This window comes from Hypanus sabinus, chromosome 3, assembly GCF_030144855.1.
Source record: "Hypanus sabinus isolate sHypSab1 chromosome 3, sHypSab1.hap1, whole genome shotgun sequence".
NCBI classification, from domain to species: domain Eukaryota; kingdom Metazoa; phylum Chordata; class Chondrichthyes; order Myliobatiformes; family Dasyatidae; genus Hypanus; species Hypanus sabinus.
Window position 1 is genome coordinate 77,529,495 of NC_082708.1, and position 11,614 is coordinate 77,541,108.

An 11,614-nucleotide genomic window follows, 5' to 3' on the forward strand; every position below is an offset into this window, starting at 1 on the left:
TGAGATACCCTGAATATGATGCAGAACTATTCCAAATAGAACTATCAATCTATTAGGTTGTAAATTAATTTTTTGAAAGCTTTAGAAATTGTAGAAAATAAAGATTTCCAAAACGATTTTAAAGAAGAACATGACCAGAACATATGTGACGAAGTAGCTACTTCAGTTTTACATCTATCACAATAGTTATCTATACTAGAAAATATTTTAGATAGTCTCTCCTTTGTTAAGTAATAATGGTGTACAATTTTAAACTGAATTAAACAATGGTTGGCATATACAGAAGAAGAATTTACGTTTTTCAAAACTCAAAGCCAATCTTCATTAACAAAGGTCATATTTAGTTCTCTCCCCCAATCTTGTTTAATCTTTAGTGATAAGTTCTCTTTTTGTAACAAAAGTAAATTATAAATTCTGCTAAATGAACCTTTCACTAAGGGATTCATTTTCAAAATTGTATCCAACAAATCAGATTATTGTAAATATGGAAACTTAGGTAAATATTGTTGTAAAAATGTCTAACCTGAAAATATTGCAAAAATATGTATGAATGAGAGAAAATTTATTAATTAACTCCTCAAAAGTCATCAATCAACCATCACAAGATAGATCTGTAAAAGAATGAATTCCTTTATTTTTCCATAGAAGAAAAAATAAGTTGTTGAAGGTTTAAATAAACAATTTCGATATAAAAAAACTAGATAACTTAAATTGTTTAAGATTAAAAGAATTACAGAACTGAACCCAAATCCATAGAGATTGGTTAATAACTGGATAGAGATTTAAATTTGGAATTTTAGAGAGCTGTAAAGGTAATGGAGCTCCTAAAATTGAAGTTAAATGAAATTGTTTAAAAGCTTTTAATTCCAAATCAACCCATAATGGTTTTTGGCTGTTATCAAGCCAATATAACCAAAAACATAATTGTCTAATATTCACAGCCCAATAATACAGTCTTAAATTAGGAAGTGCAAGTCCACCATCTTTTTTAAATTTTTGTAAATGATACTTAGTAATTCTAGGTCTCTTATTGTTCCAAATAAAAGAAGAAATAAGAGAGTCAATTTGATAGAAAAAATTTTTAGTTAAAAAGATAGATATATTTTGGAAAACATAAAAATCTAGGTAAAATCATCATTTTCACAGCATGAATACGACCTATTAAAGAAAATGTAAGTGGATTCCATCTAGAAAATAATTGTTTCATGGAGTCCATTAAAGGAACTATATTCGCTTTATAAAGATCTTTATATTTTTAGTAATTATAATACTTAAATATCTAAATGTATTAATGATTCTAAAAGGAATATCATTATAGGTACCAAGATGAACTGTAGTGTTCTCGCTCGGCGTGTAAGATAACGCGGAACTAAACACCGAGATAAATCTTTGTCAATAACGACAGGATCACAGTAAGATTAACCGTTTACTGTTCACTCTTCCACATTGACATATGGTGAAGACTGTTGATAAAACAATACAAGATTTGTACAGCATTTGTTTCCTTCTTGATATTACATTTACATCATAAATACTTGCAAGGTAAAACTACAACAACTACATTACATTAAAGTCCAGCATACAGTCAGAATCTACCTACGCCATTGACTGCTTTAAATACACTTCAATGCAAACTATCCACAACTCATTAATTAACAAAAACATAAACATTATTGACCATCGTTACTTTTAACAGGATCGGCGTTAACATTTTAATTCAACATATCAATTATCTCATAATTCACAGCATTGCTTTCACAATGTTTCTGGTGTGTAGAGAGAAAACATTGCTGCTGCTTGCTCGCACATGTATCTTCCCCCCACCTTTCCATTTTTCCCAAACCGGTATTTTCCCACAGGATGCAGCGAAACCGGATGTGATGTCATCACATGCCGCGATCTCTTGCAGACAACTTTAAACAATCCTAACTTTAACTACAATGCTACCAAACGAATTACTAAGCAAAAATATTATAACTAAACAACTGCCATAAAGGCAGCACATGAACATTTAATGGAAACAATTCACTTCTATTCAAGTCAAGTTAAGAAGACCGGCAGTTATTAGTAATGACCATGGCAATAGGATTCTTATAAATAATTTGAATCTATCTATTGAAATTATAACTAAAACCATTTTTTTCTAATACTTTAAACAAATATGGCCACTCAACTCTATCAAATGCCTGTTCTGCATCGAGAGAGATAACACATTGAGCTTGCTTAGATAATGATGAATAAATAACATTCACCAATCTCCGAATGTTAGAGAAAGAATAACAGCCTTTAATAAAGCCCGTTTGATCCGTAGAAATAATTTTAGTTAAAATATTTTCCAAGCGATTAGCCAATATTTTAGAGAGAATTTTTGCATCCACATTTAATAGCAAAATTGGTCTATATGATAAACATTCAACAGGATCTTTATCTTTTTTAAGAATTAAGGAAATAGATGCTTCATAAAAAGAAGGTAAATTACCCTTGTCAAAGGATTCATGAAATATTTCTGAAAGATACGGAGAAAATAATCTTACAAATTTTTTGTAAAATCCCACTGAATGACCAAGTCCAGCAGTTTTACCTGATTGCATTGATAAAATAGCTTCTTGAATTTCATGCTCAGTAATTGGAAAATCAAGCATCTGTTGATCTTCAGAAGATATCTGTGGAAATTTAATCTTATGTAAAAAAGCCTTCATTTTAGAGGAGTCGGCCGGAAATTGAGATCTATAAAGATCAAAGTAAAAATCTTGAAAAGTATTATTAATGTCCTCATGATTACTTACTATATCTCCATTATTTTTATGAATCGTTAAGATTTGTCTTTTACCTCTCGCTGCTCTTAATTGAGAAGCTAAGAGCTTATTATTTTTTATCCCCAAAGATATAAAATTGACTTTTCAATTTAAGTAAATATCCTTCAATAGGATATGTTAGTAATAAATTATACTGTGATTGTAATTCTACTCTTCTTTTAAATGAAACAGCATGTGGAGAGATTGCATTAATGTTATCTAATTCTTTAATTTGTTTGGAGATTTTATCTAATTTCATTCTTGTTTGTTTCTTCAGTTTAGCTATGTACAAAATAATTTGACCATGTAAATAAGCTTTTAATGTATCCCAAATTACTAACTTAGAGAAGTTTCCTATATTATTAAAGAGAATAAATTCTTTTATCTGAGCTTCAATAAACTCAAAAAATTCTGAACTTTGTAATAAATGCTCTGGAAAATACCAAAATGGCCTGGTAGAAACAACATCTTTCAATTCAAATATTAGGTTTAAAGGAGCATGATCTGAAATAGCGATCACATCATACTCACATTTCTGAACATTGAATAAATGTCGAGGGTCAACTATAAAATAGTCGATTCTCGAATATTTATTATGAACATGTGAGAAAAAAGAGTATCCTCTATCACTAGGGTGCATATGCCTCCAGATCTCAATTAACCCATAATCAATTGAAAAGGAATTAATAAGTGATGCAGAACGATTAGGGAGTTGATATTTGGATGATGACTTATCCATTAAAGGATTTAGACAAGTATTAAGATCACCACCCATTAATAACATATATTCATTTAAATCAGGTAATAACACAAAAACGATTTTAAAAAAATGAGGGATCGTCAACATTTGGTCCATAAATATTAACCAAAACCATTTTTCTTTTACAAATTGTTCCTTTAACAATCAGTTATAATATCCTCCTGGTTAAAAGGAATATTGGAATCAATAAAAATAGAAGCACTTCTAGTTTTACTCTGGGAATTTGCATGAAACTGAGGACTCTTCCAAAATTTAAAAAATCAATTTTTATCACATAACATGATATGTGTCTCTTGAGCAAAAATTATATCAGGCTGGAATCGGTTAATAACTTTAAATGTTTGCTTAATAGGATGATTCCAACCGCGAACATTCCTTGTTAAAACACTTAGCTGTTTAAATATCATCATGGAACTTTGTGTCTAAAAACAATAGTTAGACAAATGTCAGGATAGGAGAGTCGAAAATGGCGGAGATGAACAACAATAAAAATAATTGACGTATGCTCCAGGATTCCATAATGGGGGAAAAAAAGAAAAAAAAAATCCCACCCAAACTACAAAGCCTAGAAACAAGTCAATATCAATTGATGAAAGCCCAAAGAAAAGCATCGATGTGAATGCAAATGCAAACTCCACCTACCTAAGTAAAAAAAGAAAAAAAAAAGAATAAAAAATCTCTGTCTCCCTCTACCGAACATAAAACTCATTACAGTCGTCATGTATCTCAATATAATTAACTTGGAAGGAAAGTGTAATTCTTGTAAAACAAAACGACCTTCAATTGAAAGTAACCTTCATAACTTTAGATAAGGGAAGAAAAACGCATCCAAAACAATTCCTGAAATATTTGCACAGAAGAAACACTATCACCATCTTTAAATTGTCTGGTCTATCTTTAAAACTTAAAGAAATCCAAATAATTGCTTAAAAAAATCTTACAAAGCAAAAAAAACAATTAATTCAATTAAATGCTGCAGAAAAAAATTCTAAATTGTTCAAACTTATTACAGAGTATGAACAGTTCTCCCTCTATGTCTTCTGAAATTGAAGCCATCCAAACCAGTCGTTTTCAGAGATAAAAATGTATTTTAAAGTAAAGACTTCTGTACCATCAAACCTTTCAATCTCATTACTCTTTATACCATGAGACAATCAAACCATTATAAATCATTCAAGCTTCAGATTTGTTATCGGATGTGTCGGATAAAGAATTAATAAAACTCAATGCATCAAGTGGATCATCAAAGAAATGAAAAACAGACTTTTTAACAAAGAGCTCAATTTTGCTGGATATTGAAGGAATGGAGAAAGCTTTTTTCAAATGCTGATTTCATAGCATTTGCAAATCCAGCACGCTTTTTAACAATTCTGCGTGGAAAATCTTCATAGAAACGAATGTCTGGATTCTGATATTGAAAGAATCTTTTTTTTCTCGCAAGCTTAATAATACGGTCTTTATCTCTGAAACGGAGAAAATGCACCAGAATATGTTTTTACCTTGATCCAAAAATTTTAAAGTGTCGATTCTATGAGCCATTTCAATATCTGAAGGCTGTAAACAAACCTCTGGAAATAAAGACTGAAATATTTTTGCGAAACAATCCAGTGTGTTGGCCGATTCTGAATTCTCTTTTAATCCAACAATTTGAATATTGTTCCGACGTGATCGAGCTTCGAGATCAACGATCTGTTGTTGGGCTTTTTCCAAACGAGAAGAAAGATCAGCAGTATTTCGACTAACTTCTTTAAGATCAAGGCTCAAAGAGTCAACTTTTCCTTTGAATTTCTCTTCTAATTGAGTTACCTCAATGCTGATATTGCTGATTTGAGATTCCAATCTCTTTACCCAGGGGGGTTTCTTTGAGAATTCATCGGTTTTCTTAGGCTTCCCATTGCTCGGGTCCAGATTTCTTTTGGAGCTATCTGAGAGTGGCCATAATTATATGTGATCCGACTGAATAAAGTTGAAATTTCAAAGTTTAAATCAGAAAAGGGAGAGATTAAAGGCGGACAAGAAGCGACTAGTCTTACATGTCCAAAACCAGGAGGCAGAGTCCCAAGTTTTTCAAATTAAAAAAAGATCACAAGGGATTCTGCAGATTGTGGAGATCTTCAGCAACACACACAGTGCTGGATGAACTCAGCAGGTCAGGCAGCATCTCTGGAGGGGAATAAACAGTCAATGTTTCAGGCCCAGATACTTCATGAGGACTGGACTCCTTGTACTTCAGTGTGTGCACCTTCCCTTCTGTCACTTTCTTATTCTGGCTTCTGATCCCTTCCTTTCAAATCCTGATGAAGGGTCTTTGCCTGAAACTTTGCCTGGTTACTTCACTCCATAGTTGCTGCCTGACCTGTTGAGATCCTCCAACACTAAGTGTGGTTTCAAATTCAAATACTTACTTTCTCACTTTTTCATGGTCGCAAACCTAAAATGTTAGTTCTGTTTCTCTCCTTACAGATGCTGCCTGACCTGCTGGAAAACCCTGTAAAGGGTAAAGGGATGTTGCATGAATAACACGATATTTAAAGATGCTTTATGATGATGTGTCTGATTCTTTTACCAGTAAAATACATGTGGCCTTTATTTACTGATCCTCTTGCCATGGAAACCAATATCTGGTCAATCAAAGTTCTTCATAGTTTTGACTTTTTAAAAAATATCAAACATTTGTAAGATGAAAATGAATTTTCTACTGCAACATCACTTCCCAGAACAATCTTCATATTCCCTGATTCTTTGTGTCTAGAAATCTATCAATGCCTATTCTGAATGTCCATTTCCTTTGAAGCCGCTTTACATCCACGTCTGCATTCATAATTCCACCTAAGTCAAGCCTGAGCAGCCTTAAACATGTGGCATTTCAGTCTGTCAGCAACATTGTGAAAATTTGGAGCCCAGCTGGTACCCCGTTAGCCACAGGTTGCCTTCCAGAGAAAGGTTATTTGATTCCTATTCTTTGCTTTCTGCCTAAAAGCCAATTCTCTCTCCACTTCAGTATATTACTACCAATTCCATATGCTATAACCTTTTTGGCCAATCAACTGTGTGGGATCCTTTGGAACACCTTTTGAAAAATGCAAAATAAATCATATTTACTGGTTGTCCCTCACTTACTCTACTAGCCACATCTTTAAAGGGTTCCATTAAATATGATTTTCCTTTCATTGACTTTGATCAATCCTATTATATTTTTCAAGGTATTCCACCACATTCAAACTACATGAGGAAGTCAGTAGGTCAGGCTGTATCAAGGGTCTCTTCCTGAAATGTTAACTGTTTATTCTCCTCCAAAGATGCTGCCTGACCTGCTAAGTTCCTGCAGAATTGTGTGTGTGTGTGTGTGTGTGTGTGTGTGTGTGTGTGTGTGTGTGTGTGTGTGTGTGTGTGTGTGTGTGTGTGTGTGCGCGTGTGCGTTCGTGCATGTGTGCGTGTGTGTGTGTGTGTTGCTCAAAGTTGCCAGCATCAACAGAATTTATTGTTTTCTGTTTTTCAGTATGTTCAATAGGTACATTTAATGTCAGAGAAATGTAGACAATATATATCCTGAAATTCTTTTTCCATCCTTTATTGCAGATTCTTAGCATTTTTCATTGTCTTTAGGCCAACAGGTCAGAAGGGCCTGTTTTCTCTCTTCCTTTTTTCTTAACTAATGGGAAATCCCAGGCAAATGCCCTACAGATCTGGGCAAGTGGCGAGTTTACTGTGTGCCTTCTTTTCCGCCCTTTCTCCCTGTGGATTTGCTATGCACCAATTGACACAACCAACTCCAAAGCCTATAGAGCTTTGAAAGATGACAGTCTCAGCATCCACTATCTCAGAAGCAATGCCTTTGAAAAGTCTGGGACATAAATGATTAGGTCCTTGGGATTTGCCAGCTTTCATGCCCACCAATTTTCTAGGTATATTTTATAACTAATAATATACTCCTTCAGTTTTTCATTTTTGCTGGACCCCTTATTCTCCTAGAATTCTGAAAGGCTTTCTGCATCTTCTTCCATAAAGACATGCAAACAGTATTAGTTTAATTCTTCTACCATTTTCCTGTTATAAATTCACCTAACTCAGTGACGGACTTACATTTGATCTTTTTAGTCTTTTTGTTTAAATCTGCCTACAAAAACTCTTACAGCCTGTTTCTCATATTTTGACTTGCCTTTCTGTAATTTCCTTTCTTTGCCATTTATTGAGTTTCAAATCATTCCTAAACCTAAGGCCTACTGTAATTTTGGAACTTTAAATGCCTCTTCATAATGCCATCTTCAGTTTCTCCTTTCAGCAATGGATAAATCACTCTGAATGGAAAATCCTACAAAAGGTAATGGATTTGACCCAGTACATCGTGGGTAACTAGAAAAGCAGCATCCATCATCAAAGATCCTCATCACCCAGGCCATGCTCTTTTCTCACTGCTGCCATCTGATAGAAGATACAAGAGTCTCAGGACTCGCTCCACCAGGCTCAAGAACAGTTACTACTCTTCATCAACCATCGGGCTCTTGAACAAAAGGGGATAGCTACACTCATTTAAGGACTCTGTTATATTGTTATTTCATGCTTGTTATTTATTGCTATTTGTTAATGTTTGCATTTGCACAGTCTGTATACAGTTAACAGTTCCTGGTGTTTATAGTTCCACATTTTCGAAGCTAATTTGATTTATCCAGTCTGTATGTAGTTAATGTCTTCCATGATTGTTAGTTTTGCTTCTGCTATACGCATATATACCATGTCCCATATTACAATTGTTCTTTAGTGGCCTATAAGTCACTATTAACAACATTTTCTTCCTTTTCCTATTTCTCAGCTCGACTCAGATTTATTCTGACTGTACACAATGATCTATTGAGTCAAGATAATTTCTCACCACTGTGCTGATCTCCTTCCTTATTAATAATGCTATGGTAATCCCTAATTGCTTTTGCCTGTCCTTCCTAAATATTGTATATCCTGAAATATTTATTCCCAGCTTTGGTATCCCTGCAGTCACTTATCTGGAATGATAATTAGATCCTGCCTGTTAACCTCTGTTTGTGCCCCTTATCTCATTGCAAATGCTGTGAGCACAGTTACTTTAATTTTGTTGTTTTAATATCTTTCTGTACTTTTACCACTTTAAGTGCTTGATTTTTACCCCATCTATTTTGCCCACTTTGTTTCTAGCCTCCCCTTCCAGTTTTGTGACCTGCCACTGGAATTCCCTTTGATATTACAATCCTCCTGCTGGAATAAATGCTCCACAGCCATAGCGTCACATCTCCTTGCAGGATGTCGCTCTGCTGAGGTGCAGCTCATCTGAATTGTACAGGTGCCATATTTTCCCCCTGCACCATCTCTGCAGCCATGCATTCATCCACTCTCGATCCCCTCTTGTCACTTATCAGCATGTGGCCCTGGTTGTAATTCTGAGACTATTACCTTTGAGGTCCTGTTCTTTAACTTCTTTCCTAGCTCTTGAAATTCAGCTTGTTTGGCACGCCCATTTCTCCAGCTAAGAAATTGGTGTTGATATGGACCATGACCCCTGGCTATTTGTTCTTTCCTTTCTGGATGCTCTGAAGCCATTTTGTGACAACCTTGACCCTGGAGGCAGAATACTATTCTGAAGTCACGTCTTTGGCCATAGAAATGCCTGTCTAATTACTGAATCCACATTGTTATGGATTATTTTGGATTTACAGAATTATGAATAGCCTAATTACAAATTAGTTAAAATGAGTAGCACTCACAAAATTCTGGAGGAACTCAGCATATCAGGCAGCATCTATGGAGGATCTATGGAGGGGAATAATCAGTCTATGTTTTGGACATAGGACTGGAAAAGCAGTGTCAGAAGGTGAGGGAAGCAAAGGAGTAGAAGGTGGAAGGTGATAGGACTCTGAATATTTGGGAGCTTTCAATGAAATCCATGCTCTGGCATGTATACATCCAGAGCCATCAAACTGTCCTCACACTATAAACCTTCCATAATCCTCCTGTGGTCCCTCTCCAATGCCAGCACACCCTTTCGTAGATAAGGAGCTCATGTGCTCACATTATTTCGAATGTGGTCAGAACAATTCCCAATAAAGTCCCTGTTTTTTATGTTCTAGTCCTCTCGAAGTGAATGCTAATATTGCAAACAGAAGAGATTCTGCAGCTTCTAGAAATCCAGAATAACACAGACAAAATGCTCGAGGAGCTCAGCAGGTCAGAAAGCCTCTATGGAAATGAATCAACAGACATGTTTCAGGCAAGGCCCTTCATGAGGACTGGAAACAAAACGGGAAGATGCCACAATAAAAAGATGGAGAGAGGGGAAAGAGGACAAGCTAGAAAGTGATAGATGGTGCATTTGCCTTTCTTACTACCAACACAAAATGCAAGGTAACCATTAAGGAATCAGACTCCAAAGTTCTTTTGCACCTCAGATTTTGGAATTTGCTCCCCATTTAGAAAATAGTTTATGCCTTTATTCTTTCTACCAAAGTGCATGACCATACGCTTCTCTACTCTGTATTCCATTTCTCCTCCTGCAGATTCCCTGCTTCCTCAATACTACCTGCACTTCCACCAATCTTTGTATCATTCATAAACTTGGCCACAAAGCCATCAGTTCCTTCATCCAAATCATTGACATGTAATGTGAAAAGTAGTGAAGCCAACACTGACCCCTGAGGAACATGATAGTCACTGGTAGCCAATCAGAAAAGGCCTCTTTATTCATGCACTTTGCCTTTTGCCAGTCAACCAATCTTCTGTCAATGCTAGTATTGTTCCTGTAATACCATGGGTTCTTATTCTGTTTAGCAGTCTAATGTGTCGCACCTTGGCAAAGGCCTTCTGAAAAACCAAGTAAACAATATCCACTGACTCTGCTTTGTCTATCCTGCCTTCTGTTTCCTCAAAGAATTCCAACAGAATTGTCAGACAAAATTTCCCTTGAAGGAAATTGGCCTATTTTATCATGCGCCTCCAAGTACCCCAAAAGCTCTACCTTAATATTGGCTCTGACATGTTGTCAAGCACTGAAGTCAGGCTGACTGGTCTATAATTTCCTGCCTCACTTCCTTCTTAAAGAGTGGAGTGACATTTGTGATTTTTCTCTCTGGAACCATTCCAGAATCCAGTGATTATTGAAATATGACTACTAATGCCTCCACAATCTCTTCAGAACCCTGGTGTGTAGTCTATCTGATCCAAATGGCATATCTACCTTTAGATCATTTAGCTTCCCAAACCCTTTCTCCTTGGTTATAGTGACTACACTCATGTCTGCCCACAACACTTGAATTTTTAGCATGCTATTGGTGTCTTACCCTGTGAAAGCTGAAGCAAAATACTTATTCGTTTCATCCACTATTTCTTCCTTCCATTACTACCTCTCCAACATCATTTTCCAGTGATCTAATGTCCGTCCCCTGCCTCTCCTTCACTCTACATATCTGGAAAAAATCTTTTGGTATCTTATTTTATATTATGGGCTATCTTACCTTCATATTTCATCTTTTCTCCACTTATTGCTTTTGAAGTTGCCTTTTGTTGGTTTTTAAAATTTTCCAATCCTCTAGTTTACTGCAAATTTTTATTATATTTTAATCCCTCTCTTTTGCTTTTATGCTGTCTTTGACTTCCCCTGTCAGCCACAGTTGACTTATCCTCCCTTTAGAATGCTGCTTCTTCTTTGGGATGAATCTACCCTGTGCCTTCTGAATTACTCACAGAAACTCTAGCAACTGTTTTTCTGCCAGGGTGCCCTTTTAATCAACTTCAGGCAATTCCTCCCTCATGCCTCTGTAATTCCCTTTACCTCACAGTAAAACTGATACATCTCACTTGAGCTTCTCCTTTTCCAACAACAGGGTGAATTCTATCTCATTATGATCACTTCCTCCTAAGGGTCCCTTTACTTTAAGCTCCCTAATCAAATCTGGTTTATTACACAACACCCAAACCTAAATTGCCTTTTCCTTCATCGGCTCTATCACAGGCTGCTCTAAAAAGCCATCTTGTAGGCACTACACAAATTAAATCTTTTGGGTTTCAACACCAACCAGATTTTCCCAACCTACTTGCA